The following is a 13,154-nucleotide window of genomic DNA, read 5'->3' as shown; positions in this document are numbered from 1 at the left end:
AAACAATAACAAAAAACCGTAAGTCTCTCGCTGCTTGGAACTTCTGAAAGCATCCCTTAGTTTACACCTGTTGCCAACTCCATGTATTTTTCTGAAATAAAAGATGAAGTCTAAACAAAAAATGATCTCAAGGACAATTTGATGCTAATTAACAAAGAAAAGCAGCAGGACAGGCAAACAGTTGCCTGGAGGCAGGGAAGTGTGTGTGTGTGTGTGTGTGTGTGTGTGTGTGTGTGTGGAGAGAGAGAGAGAGAGAGAGAGAGAGAGAGAGAGAGAGAGAGAGCGAGTGCACTCGGGAGGCAGAGGCAGGCGGATCTGTGTAATCCAGACTAGTTGGGCCTACTTGGGGAGTCAGCCTCTGCTAGGCTACACAGAGAACTGGCCTCTAAATACAAGAAGAAGGAAGTTGCTTCAGAGATTAGAGTGAGAATGCCCAGAGGGCTGGGAAAGCGGGCCCAGGCATTGGCAAGTATCTGAAAAGCAGAAGAAGAACAAAAGAAGAAGTATATTCTTACAGCTATCTCAGAGCGTCAGGCAGGCTTAGCCTAGTTTGGTTTTTTGTTTTGTTTGTTTTTTCGAGACAGGGTTTCTCGGTAGCTCTGTCCTAGGACTAGCTCTTTTAGACCAGGCTTTCCTCTAACTCACAAAGATCTGCCTAACTCTGCCTCCTGAGTGCTGGGATTAAAGGTGTGCGCCACCACCGCCCCGCAGGCTTAATTTAGCTACATAGCCACTCCCTAAGCAATTGTTTTGTTGTTGTTGTTTGTACTCAGGTAGCCCAGGATATCTCTATCCCCTGCCTTAGTCTCCAGAATGCTGGAATTATAGGTGTGCACCAAGACTCGTGGCTGAGGTTGAACTCTTAGTATGTTTATTAGACAAGTGAATTTCCCTTTCATGACTCAGCTTTTTTTTCCTATTCATAGAAAGACAAAAGTCAGGCTTGGTGGCAAATGCTTGTAATTCCAATATTTGGGAGGCAGAGGCAGGATGATTGCTACAAGTTTGAGACTAGCCTGGGCTACATAGTGAGTTCAAGGCTGGCACCGGGTTCAGAACTACAACTCTCTTCTTCCAAGAGGAGTCAGAGTCATCCTTACAACACTCAAGACCCCATTTTCTCCCAGAATATGGGGGAGGGGCCCTGAGGAGGGTGTCATCCTTTATTCCACAGAGACCCTTAATCCTGGTGGAAATGGGAGGTATCCTTCCAAGGACCTCCAGTCTGCCACAGAGAGGCCAGTGCTCCGGGACTTAGAACCTTTCCTTCTGAGCACTTCCTGGGCATCGTCTGTGTCCGTGCTTAGCTCTGAGCTCAGGCTCTTCAGGGAGATGCCAGCAACATTCACACCATGCTACATAGGCGCCCTGGAGCCCCTATGTTCCCCACAGACCCACCCATCCATGGCACCTCAGTAGGTAAACCCCCAGCCGAGCTGAACCCAGATCACAACCACTTCCGAGAACTCGGTTTTAATGAAAGCTACGTATCTTCCAAGCCACGTGGAGTAAGATAGCCTCTGTGTTAGAAGTAGCAAGCAGTTTGGCCTGTACTTCACAATGTTGGAGATGATAAACTTGAAGATGTTCACATTTTCCTGGACCAAAATGAGCCAGTTCCCTCCCTCTTGCTGGTGGGCTCCGGCTAGGATAATGACCTACTTGGAAGTCACAGTCACACGATAGCCTTTGCCAGAGACCATTTTTGGCATTCTAAGGAAAAGGCTGCCATGCTCGAGATCTCATGGCTCCCTTCAGCTTGTCTTCTTGCATCAACAAGGGCAGGCTCACTTGCCAGCTCCTTCACTAATTCATTAAGATACTGAGGGCACAAGCCATGCCATCAGCACCCACCCCAGCAACCGCAATCTTGTTCTGGATGGCCTGTTCCTCCTTAAGAAGATTTACATTCAGTTGGTCCTTGAGGGTTGCTCTTCAGACCTGGAGCCAAAAGGGACCACAAGTGCATCAGGAACCCACTGGAATGGTCCGGGTTCCATGACAGTGGCTCCGGTCAAAAGATTTTTAAAGTAATAGATTTCTTACTATACCACTGAATATTGTATAACCATTAAAAAGAATATTTCCTTCTTTTAGGATATTATCTTTCTCTTTAGTATCTATATAGATAATATTCCATGTAAACCATGCTGACCTCACCTAACTCACTATAGAGCCAAAGAATGACTTTTAACTTCTGATCCCTCTGTCTCTGCCTCCTAAATGCAAGGATTATAGGCACACGCCAGTGATACTCAACTTCCTGGGACCGTTCCTGAGTAGATAGAGAAATGCAAAGCCACCTTCTAGGAGAGAAGAGCAGGGCCAGGGAGGACGTGCATGCATCTTCTTGAGTGTGCACAGACCTGCTTTGGGGTGGGACGGAAGAAACTGATGATTACCTTGGGATGGGGCTGGTGAGCAGGGACTGAGGACTGGGGTGATAAAGAGACTCTTTTGCTCTATTTTCTCCTTGTGGATCTTGTCCTGCATCTCTTTCTTCTGTCCTACATAAGGTGTCTTGGTGAGGTCACAGTGGGAGAACGTGACTAGGGACAGACCTGAAGCATTAGGATCTTGACTGCCCCCCGAAGACCAGTGTATCAAAGGTTTGGGTCCAGGCTGGTGCTGTTGGGAAGTTCCAGGACCTCTGAGAGGGTCTGACTAGGGGTCTCTGGGCTGTGTGAGGGTGTGCCTTTGAAGAGGCAATACGGCCTCGGCCTTTTCTTTACTCTTGCTCTCTGGCCATGAGGGGAATGGTTTGCCTGTCTAAAGCATGCTGTCCCATACCAGGTTCAAAGCAACAAGGCCAAACCAAACACACGCCAGAACCTTGAAGACACAAAACCCAGATGACCATTTCCATAAGTTAGTCTCCAGCATGTCATCCTAGTGACAGAACACAGCCTAACACAAGAATGGTTTTCTCCGAGATGCAAACTCGAGCTTCAGAGCAGCGGCTGTGTGAGTTCTCCCCAAGGATTAGTGTTTTAGGAACCGGCTCCATCGCTGTGTTCTCTGCTGTGGCATATTCCTTTACACGGTGTGAAGATGCGTCACCGTGACTGGTTTAATAAAGAGCTGAATGGCCAACAGTGTGGCAGGAGGTGTAGCGATAGGCTGAGCTTTTATAATTAATAATAAGCCTCCCTGTCATTTTGTTTTGTTTTTTGTTTTTGTTTTTTGTGAGCTGGAGGCCCAAAGAAAAATCCGCCTACAGTTCTCCCCTGGAGCTCTAAGTCCAGCGGCGGGAGCTAGGAACGTGGGCTCTGAGTCGGCTGCACTTAGCTAGTATGGGAGGGGCTCAGTAAGTACAGCCTGCTACCGGGGTGCGAATCCTAAGAGTAGAAAAATGGACACTCTGGACAGAGCAGTGTGAAAGAAAGCCTCAGGGACAAAAGCTTTTAGGAGCGAAATGTTTCCTGAAAGCGAGTCGGAAGGCGTGTCCGTCTTCAGGAGACCCGGCCCAGGGCCTTGCGGTCCTCTGGCTCCCTGTGCGCCAGCTCTACAGCAGGTGACAGGGTTGTGGAAAGAAAATATGCTGGGGAGGTGTGTAGGGTCAGATTTCAATAGGCCAGAGGCCAAGGACTGAGAGATTTTGAAACCGAAAGGACAAGCTGGCTTCAAGAGACAGAGATCGAAATCAAAGGGGGGAATTTGCTGGCGTGTGTCATCAGAACACACTCTCTCCATTCCCACGTTCGCTTTCTTGGGGTGACTTCCTTTGCTTCCAGGTTCTTCCAGCACACTGGCTTCTGACGACTACAGCTGACAAATAAAGGGCCCCAACTTTTTCTCGCAGTTACAGCACAGACCTTTCCTTGAATTCCTACTGGTTAGTGTTACTGTGTAGGCCCTTGTCAGCCAGGCAAGTGCTACGTGATCATTCCTCGCTGCGATCAATTTAATCTAAGGACCAGGAGAGAAAGGATGATGGTGATTTCTCCAAAGAAATCAAAGTCCTTTTTATTATCGTTATTTTTATTATTTTACATTTGTTTAGTGTGTGGGTGTGCGCGCATGCGCACGCAGCGGCATCCCTGTGGAAGTCAAAGGACGGCTTGCGAGAGTCGGTTCTCTTCTTCCATCATGTGGGTTCCAGGTAATGAACTCGTACTGACAGGCTTGGTAGGGAGCGCCTTTAACTATTGCGCCCTTGCGATGGCCTAAGATCCTGTTTCTAAATGCCCAGATGCTGATCAGGTGAAAATATTAACAGTAAATTATGAGCAGAAACAAAAGGATCAAATGGTGAGTGTAGAAAAGAATAGAAAAGGCCAGGCATGAAACCTTTCGCCTTTAATCCCAGCACTAGGGAGGCAGAGAGTTTGAGGCCAGCCTGCTCTACACAGAGAGTTCCAGACCAGCGAGGGCTACATAGTGAGATCCCATCTCAAGCAAACACTTCTTTGGAGGGAGAAAGGTTCAAATGGCGGAGGAGCTGGAGAGACTTGGGGACAAACCGTGAAAGGTAGGATCAGAAACTGACGCTGTTTGGGCGGAAATATTTATTTCGCAGGCCATCTCATCGCCTAGTCTACCTCCCCAAACCCGCCCACAAGCCCCACACAAATTAGGATCCCTTGCAAACCAACTCTGAACTCCACTTGTGTGTGCTCAGCAGTGGCTGACTGGTGGGTGCGGGGACAGGGTGCTGCCATTCAGGTCCAACTCTGAAACGCCTGCTTTTCACTGAGCTCTCTAGTTCTCCGTCTGCCCTCGGGATAACTGTAAATCAGTCTCTTTCATCACACGATCCTTTGTGTGGCAAGACACTTCGTTTCTGCCCCATCTTTTCTCTCTCGGCCAAGCATAACCAGTTCTTTGACCACATTATCTGGTGACATAGTTTCCAGGTTTTTCTATGACCTATTTATCTTTTTCAAGATTCATGGCCCCAACCTCTGCCTGTGGGTGGGGGTGGAGACTATGGTGTGTGCATGTCTGTGAGTGCACAGGCAGAGGCAAGAGAAGGGCTTCCGTGTCCTGCTGGTCCACTCTCATCCTGTCTCTGCCCCTGGGGTAACAGTCATGTGTGTGTGTTCTGGGGATTTGAACTCAGGGGTGGACATGCCTGGACAGCAAGTGTTTTTACTCTCTGGTAAATCTATCCAGTCCCTCTCTTGTTTGGGTGGGGGTCAGGGTCTCACTCTCTAGCCAAGGTTAGCCCGGGATTCACTATATAGCAGAGAATGGCCTTACACTCACAGTCCTCCTAGCCGAGCCCCTCAAGTGCTAAGATTACAGGCATGGACCTGGTTTATGTCCGCCTTTGAAATCCATTTAAATAAAAGCCTGCACACTGCTGTCTTCTGTGGGGATCGACTCGGCTTATCTGGATACCATGCTTTGCTAACACGGGCCAAAGTGTCACGGCTGGTTTCTTTGACACTGGGTCATGGTTCACTCTCTTTTGAGCTGATGATCCACCAACTCGCAGGCCCTTTTTTTTTTTTTTCTTTATGAATTTCTGCCAAGTCAGGCCTTTTGTAACCATGAAAATAGCGTGTTTGGAGCCAAATGAGACGATTTACTTTTTCTCTCAATTCTTTTCTTGTTTCTCTTGGATTTCATCTAGTCACCTGCCCTGCCAAAATATGGCTTTATAAGCAGGAAGTCTTTTCACCTGGCTGTAAACAGGAACTTTTGTACCCCAGTTCTAGTGACCCCCTTAGCTCTATTAACCCCCTCAGCGCTAATGACCCCCTTATCTCAAGTGACCCCTTAGCTCTAGTGATCTTTTTGCTTGTGCACTATGCCTGCTTTCCAAAAAATATGGTGGCTACCCTTGCTAATGCCTTGTGTGTTGTGGCCAGGGGTGTGTGTCTGTCTGTATCTTTGTGTCTGTGTGTGTATTTGCATGAATGTGTGTATGTCTGTATGTTTGTGTCTATGTATGTATCTGCATGTGTGTGTATGTCTGTCTGTGTGTGTGTGTCTTTATGTCTGTGTGTGTATCTGCATGAGTGTGTGTGTGCCTGTCTGTATCTTTTGTGTCTGCGTGTGCAGGTGTGTAGGGGTGTACACACATGCATGCACATGCTTGAGTTTGTAGCTGATCTTTGACCAGTTATTTTAGTCACTGTCAACCTTTGCTCCAATTTTTGCACAGTGCCAGCTGCTCTGGACAGATAGACACTTTGGTACCTGTTCTGTCTCTCCCTGTCGCCATTATAAGACAGTATCTGGGGTAGCTCTGGAGGGGTCCAGAACTCTGAAGTAATCACGAGATCAACAGGTTCCCACATACATCCCCAGATCCTAAATGGAGCCCTTTATCCTACCGCTGTGTCATCTGGGATTCTTGATTTCCTCTGATCCCCTCACTTGGCTCATAGAAAACCATTTTGAAGGGGTTATGACTTACTTCCGGAGACTCAGAGACTCTCCCTGATCCAAGACTGGCACAACCACCCGCCGTCTTGAAAGGCTAATGCCTGTATTGCTACACTCTCACACCCACTGGCCCAAGAGCACTGGAGTGGACCCTTCACGCGTAGACACACATCAGAATAACTAAAATTCTTTGCCCCGGGCGCTTCCAAACTGTCCCTGACAAGTTTGCTTTATTAGTCTCTAGGGCTATCTCAGCCCAACACGGCCCTCCTATCCACTGAGCCTGCTTCCACAGCAGATAGGGAGACGTCTCTGTGGTTGAGTGTGTAGTGTCCTTGCAGAGAACCCAAGTTAGATTCCCACATCGTGCAGACATCTCAGAGCTACTATGATGCCAGCTCCAGGGCATCTCACCTCTTCTGATCTCTGAGGGCACCTGCACTTTTGTGTACATCCCTAAACACAGACATACACACATCTACATAATAAAAAAATATGAAAAATAAATAACAAATAAATAAATCTGGGAAAAAAGCCTCATCTTCCTAAGATTGCAGGCCTGTGCTAGCACACCCAGCAAGAAAGTATTAGAGAGCCAAGTGGTGGCTCACACCTTTAATCCCAGAACTCAGGAGGCAGAGGCAGGCGGATCTCTGTGAGATCGAGGCCAGCCTGGTCTACAAAGTGAGTTCCAGGACAGCTAGAGCTACACAGAGAAGCCCTGTCTCAAAACAACAACAACAAAGTATTAATGATTTTGGTCTTTCTGGGAGAAAACAAAGACAAAGAGATTCTATGTACTTTGGGGTTCTAGGAACATCCAGTTATAATCCAGGCTGAGAACATATAACTAGACTACTTGACACATGACAGAAAGCCAAGTCATAATGAAACCTCTCCTGTGTCCAGGGGAGGTGCCCTGGGCCTGGGATAGATACCAACTGCCCTCCGATCCCACNTTTTTTTAATCAGGGACATTTGGTACATGGATTAATTTGTATTACAATTTTCTAACTATACTTTTTCATAATTTTGTGGGTAATTTTAATTTTTTTTTTTTTTTTTTTTTTTTTTTTTTTGAGACAGGGATTCTCTGTAGCGTTGGAACCTGTCCTGGAACTAGCTCTTGTAGACCAGGCTGGCCTCGAGCTCACAGAGATCCATCGGCCTCTGCTTCCGGAGTGTCGGGATTACAGGCGTGCGCCACCATCATCAGGCTATATATCCCACCCCTCTTAATACATGCTTCAAGAGTAGAGACAGCCTCTCCTATCCAAGATCCATTGGTCCAGACTCTCCCCTGCCACAGGAGAGACCTCGACTGTTTGCCAGGATGGATTTCTTCAGAAACTCTGAGAACCACGCAATGTCAGATGGTATCGACACCTCAAATGTTGATATGCTGCTGCCCTTGCTCACACTGAGTCTCTGAAGAAAAACGCCACCTTGGAGGGCAGTGGTGGAACGGAAGCATCCGGGTTCCCTTGGAGCCCTGCCACCCTGTTTCGTGTGATGCCCTTGTCTTAGTTTAAAAGAGGAACCAGATGTTTTCCAAGGACTAACACTCATCCGAAAAGAAGACACGAGCACCGCTGGGGCCAACGTGCCCAGGGGCCTCAGGTTACGACCATGATAAAGTGAGATCTGGGTGGGAATTTTATAAAGATTCCCAGATCCTAAAACTCCCTTCCTTGCTGGCCCAATATTAATAGACCACAAGAGGAAAGCAACGTCTTTCACATTTCGTAGCTAGGCTGAGTAACAGAAAGGAAACCTAGAGGGGTGGGACTTTTCCCAACCCAGCAGAAAGTACCTAGAAGACAATCCAAGTAAAATCCCTTAAAGAGCAGGGAAGATGACACGATTTCTGAGAAACCGCTCAGAAGAACGTGTCATCCAGATCCAAGGATAGCAGTCTGTTGGCGCCCATCCTGATCATTTGGGGTTAGACACAAATTTCAAAAGGACCAAAGTATGAAATGATCCTCAGGGAAACTGCCAAAATGAAACTTGAAGATGCTACCAAATATCTTCAGGATTTCTTTGATGGACGAGGGCACAGTTTTGTGTACAGTGCAGACTGTTTTGAGGGTAAACATAAAGTATCAGTTATTTCAGAATAATAAATACTGGGAACCATAAGGAGTAGGAACAGAGAGGAGGGAATGAATCCAAGGACTGATGAGCCAGGAGGGAGGATAGTCCTCCTGGAGGGGGCTAGAGAGATGCAGCATGGTAAGAGGGAGACGAGGCCATGGATGCTTCTCCATCACCAAACCACCTCGGTCAATCAGTTGAGGGCTACCTCTGTTTCCCTCACAGACTCTGAGATCCGTGAGACCAGTGTTGTGATTTGGACAAATGTCCCTAAGGTCCCGTGTTTGACACCAAGATGGTGCTGTTGGAAATCGGTAGAATCTTTGTGATGTGGGGCTTGGTAGGAGGTGCTGAGAGCTCTGGGGGCATCCATCCCTCCAAAGGAGGCTGCAGGACTTTGGCCCCTTCCTATTTCCCTCTTATCATTTCTTGACCATAAAGCGAGTGATTATGCTTGCCACAGGCTCCTTTCAGGATGCACGACCTTGCTATAGGTCCAAAGCAACAAGATCAATCAATCAAGCTTTGGAAAAACTCTAGAACTGTCATTCAAAATAATTTTCTGCTTATGAGTTGATTATTTCTGGCATTTTCTTAGAGTAACAGAAATCTAGCTAGCAAGGCAAGGCTTGGATACGTTGTGTTCTCTTTTGTAACACATACTGCCGAACACAGTGCATAGAGTATTATTGATGCTCAACTAGAATTTGTTGTATGGAGTGTGGGAAGACTGAGATGTGTGGGAGGTTCTCTAGAGAGTTACGGTAGGAACTGTGTTCAGACTGTGTTCTGGAAACAAGAAATGAACAATGGGGTTGCTTATCTGAGGTTCAGTGGTGGTGGCATACACTGTAAGAGAATTAAATCATCATCTCTCCGGAAGCTTAGGAGCAAGAACAGAAAAGGCGATCAGATGGTAATTGTGACTAACAGAACAGAATGGAAAAGGAATTGAGAGGGCAGACTGTGAACAGGATGGCGATGGAGTCTGGGCTAGAAATGGGTCAAGGGTAGAGATAAACAGGACCAGTCATAAAATTATAGTTGCTAGAAGAGTTTGGGGGCCAGCATAATGCAAGGGTTTGCAGCAGGCCAAGTGCCCAACTCAGGTTTCTATTATGAATTATATGAATGTTCAAACACGGACTGCTATGTCTGGTTTATTCTCTCTTGTAGCCCGATCTTTTAAATGAATTAGAAAGGGGGCAGAGAAGGAAAGGGGAAATTGAGGAAATATTTTAAGGCTATTAAAATCATGAGCTATTCAGATTTCTGCATGTGTATAATACATGGGTATATATATGCATGAATATATACATACCCATGTATATATATGTACATGAATATATACATACCCATGTATATATGGGTATGAATATATACACACCCATGTATATGTGCACATGAATATATACATACACATGTATATATACATGTACATGAATATATACATACCCATGTATATATATACGCATGAATGTGCATTACAAATACTGCATCCATGCGTGTCTGTAGATATTTTCTGCAATGTTGAGGTTAGTAGAAATGTTTAGAAAACCTCTGTCATCTAATTGAGTTGGGTCACATGGTCACGTGTTCTCTACACTGTGGGATGAGGTCTGCATTATGGAATCTCCATCGTGGAGAGAGCTGGTCAATACAGGCTGAACTTGAGGACTCTGGAGTATGAATGGGTTCGTAACTCATGCTGAAGGTTCGCTGCTGTCAATGACCAATTAACTAGAATCAGATTCCTGGACGCTGGCACAGTTGAAACATCTTATCCTGAGGTCAGGTACTGAGAAGATGAATGAGTGAGGACACAGTCTGACCAGGACCCAAGACCACAGGACTGGCCAGCTCAAACAGAGGGCACTCTGGCAGGCTCCAAACAGAAAGATCCAGAATCTCTTTGGAGGGTCTCAGCATTGAACTCTGCTAAGACTTATAAGTTCTCTGACTTTAGTATAAGCACATTCCCCTCCTGTGATTCTCCATTAAAGATGAATCTCATTTCCCATTATCTTTGGGCAAAATATCTTCTTAAAGGTTCTGTTCACTTGCTTAAAACCTCCCTCCCCGCAAATCCTTAGATACATAGTTAGGCTTCATGGTTCAAAAGTTTTTCCTTGTGCAAAACCCATACTCCTAATTAGGAAATAATAACTCGCTGTACGGCTGGGGTGAGGTGAGGGTGGAGGTCTGCATTGGTGTCAGGGTTAGAGGAGAGAGAGAAAGGACTCTCCACTCTCCTCTGGGCTACCAGAGTCTTCAAAACGTTACTCTCTCAAGAGAATCCATTGCCCACGTCAAACAAAATAAAAAATTCCACACTTGTTTTCCTGCTGGGTCTATAGCCAGTGGACAATTAAGTGGAGACCAGAGAAACTTGTCTCTGTGACCAGCCATCCACTTTGGCCATCTAAACCCACACATCTGAACATAGACAATACTGACACCGTTTCTGGGTACCAGGATGCTGGCTGTGGAATGACTCCTCTTGTACTCAACACTGAACACAGGAAAGGTAACTCAAAGGAGCTCAGGTAATACACGAAACTGACATGCCCCAGACTCTGGGTTGAGCGCCCCCTCTGACTGGCAGCATCTATATTACGTTTGCAACTTTTGTGGGGAGGATTTTTATTTGAACAAAGCTGTGGAAACATTGTAGTTCCTGGGCTCAATCTCCCCTTCTGTCCTCGGGATACATTGTACAAAGTGTTGTTTTTATCGCAGGATATTAAAGTCCTAGGAACAATTTGAAATTGACTTCAGCTGCTTCTTTCCCTGGCTGAGCTGACCAACCCCTTAGGATCCTATTTTCTTTGACTGCCGACAGGAATGCTGGGTTGGCACAGTCGATTTTGCTCCAAGCTTGTGGTGTTCTTTGAAAATTCCCAAATGTAAATTTTGACAACCAAGGTCGCTAAATCCCCTCAACCCCTACCTCTATCTCCAAATATCTATCAGCCCATGTGTCCAAGGTCTTACACGCCACCTCTCGCTATCTTTTTATTGCCCTTAGATTTTCAATTAGTTCTCTGGGCTTCTGGCCGCATTTACTAGGAAACAGCCATTTAAACAGGCCTTTCTCTTACACAGTTTTAATGGGATTCCCCTGGCAAAAGTAGATGGGATTTTAGAAATTGGAACCATACTAGAAACACAATTGTTTTTGGTGATTGCAAGTGAGTCTCCTGGCTAGCTTATCCACAGCTACAGTGACCACCGAACAACATGGATGGGGGCTGGGGCTGGACGTTGTACAGCTCAGTCTGTCCAGCTCCAGCAGTGGCTGTTCTGTGCTTGGTAGGCTTCCTCCACCTCCTTCTCCTTTCTTCAAACATCTTTTATCTTCCTACGGCTTCAGTGTTGAGATCCTCGCGAAAGTATTAAACAGGGTTTGAGAGGAAATTAAAAACAAAGAGATAGCACTTCTGAAGAGATATTACTGGGAGGAATAAAGTTTTCTTTCCTCTATAAAAACTTTCTGTGACACACTATCTTCAAACAAAAGCCATGAGATCTAATAACCACTCGTTTTAAAATAACACCGTTGCTAACGGCAACAGTCTCTCAGCTCTTCCTAAGTTTCAGGCATTATGCTAAATGTGTGTGTTCCTTCACCTAACTTCACAGAAACCCTGTGAAGAAGGCATCTCATCACTGTCATTATAAACATGAAGGAATGGGCCTCAGGGACCATCACGTAAGGTCATCTACCCCCCAGTATTAACCATTTAATCCCTATGACTGGAAAGGCTCCAATCTAACTGCATGTGGGTTTTGGTTTTTTTTTTTNACTGGGTTTTGGTTTTTTTTTTTTTTTTTTTTTTTTTTTTTTGAGACAGGCCTCACTATGCAGCTCTAGCTGGCCTGGAACTCCTATGTAGACCAGGTTGGCCTTAAACTCATGTAGATCTGCCTACCTCTGCCTCCCAAGTGCTGTGATCAAGGGCGTGTGCCACTACCCTGGCCACAATAAACTCATTTATTTAGCTCTCCATTAGTTCACGGCACAGGGTACCAGTCCCACAGTCCCTGCAGAAGAATCAGGAAGTGTTAGTGGCCACAGGCTCTAGCCAAGACCCCTGTTCCTGGGGGTTGTGACTGTGTGGACAGCATGCTCACACCCGAATCCGCATCCGTGCCCTTTCCTCTCTTTCCTCTCTGACAGCACAGCATTGCACTGTGAACACTGGCTGCTGTGTGACACAACACAGGCCATGCAATCCCAGCACAGAGTGCCCTCATCACAGTACTTTGTCTCAGCGTTCTGGGTCAATACCTAAAAACATTCCAGTTCGAAAGCCAGTCTAACCCCTGCTTGTTTGCTTTTGTTCAGAATACTTCCACTCTCTAGAAAGCACTGTGGTTGAATGCTAAAGCCAACACTGGGGTGCTGCTCATTTGCTCAGACTGTAGTTTGTAGGCAAGGACATTATGCTTTCTATGCATTAGAATATAATCCTGTTTGGTCACATAATTAACCATCAGTACTGGTTTGCTGGTAAGCACACACACACTACGACACATAAAGATGACAGAAGATGAATTACAGATGCAAACCACACAGCCCAAACCACCTGAGCCTGGGGAAGTGTGGGCCCATGTTTCTATATGGTGTGGCAGCCAGACTCCAAAGCCATAGGCCCCATCTGAGGATGGTCGCATAGCCTACCAGACAGGCCGTCGCAAACTAACAAAGGTCAGGGTGT

The 13,154-nt window shown here is 46.2% G+C and overlaps 1 pseudogene; it reads right to left on the bottom strand.

Annotated features, from left to right (window-relative positions):
- Positions 1 to 1,058: 1,058 nt before the first annotated feature.
- LOC126513085 (L-lactate dehydrogenase A chain-like) lies at positions 1,059 to 3,007 on the bottom strand (annotated as a pseudogene).
- Positions 3,008 to 13,154: the final 10,147 nt, after the last annotated feature.

This window comes from Alexandromys fortis, unplaced genomic scaffold (assembly GCF_014885135.2).
Source record: "Alexandromys fortis isolate MF-2015 unplaced genomic scaffold, M_Fortis_MF-2015_v1.1 scaffold_17, whole genome shotgun sequence".
Classification (NCBI taxonomy): domain Eukaryota; kingdom Metazoa; phylum Chordata; class Mammalia; order Rodentia; family Cricetidae; genus Alexandromys; species Alexandromys fortis.
This window is presented reverse-complemented; position numbering and strand designations above follow the sequence as displayed.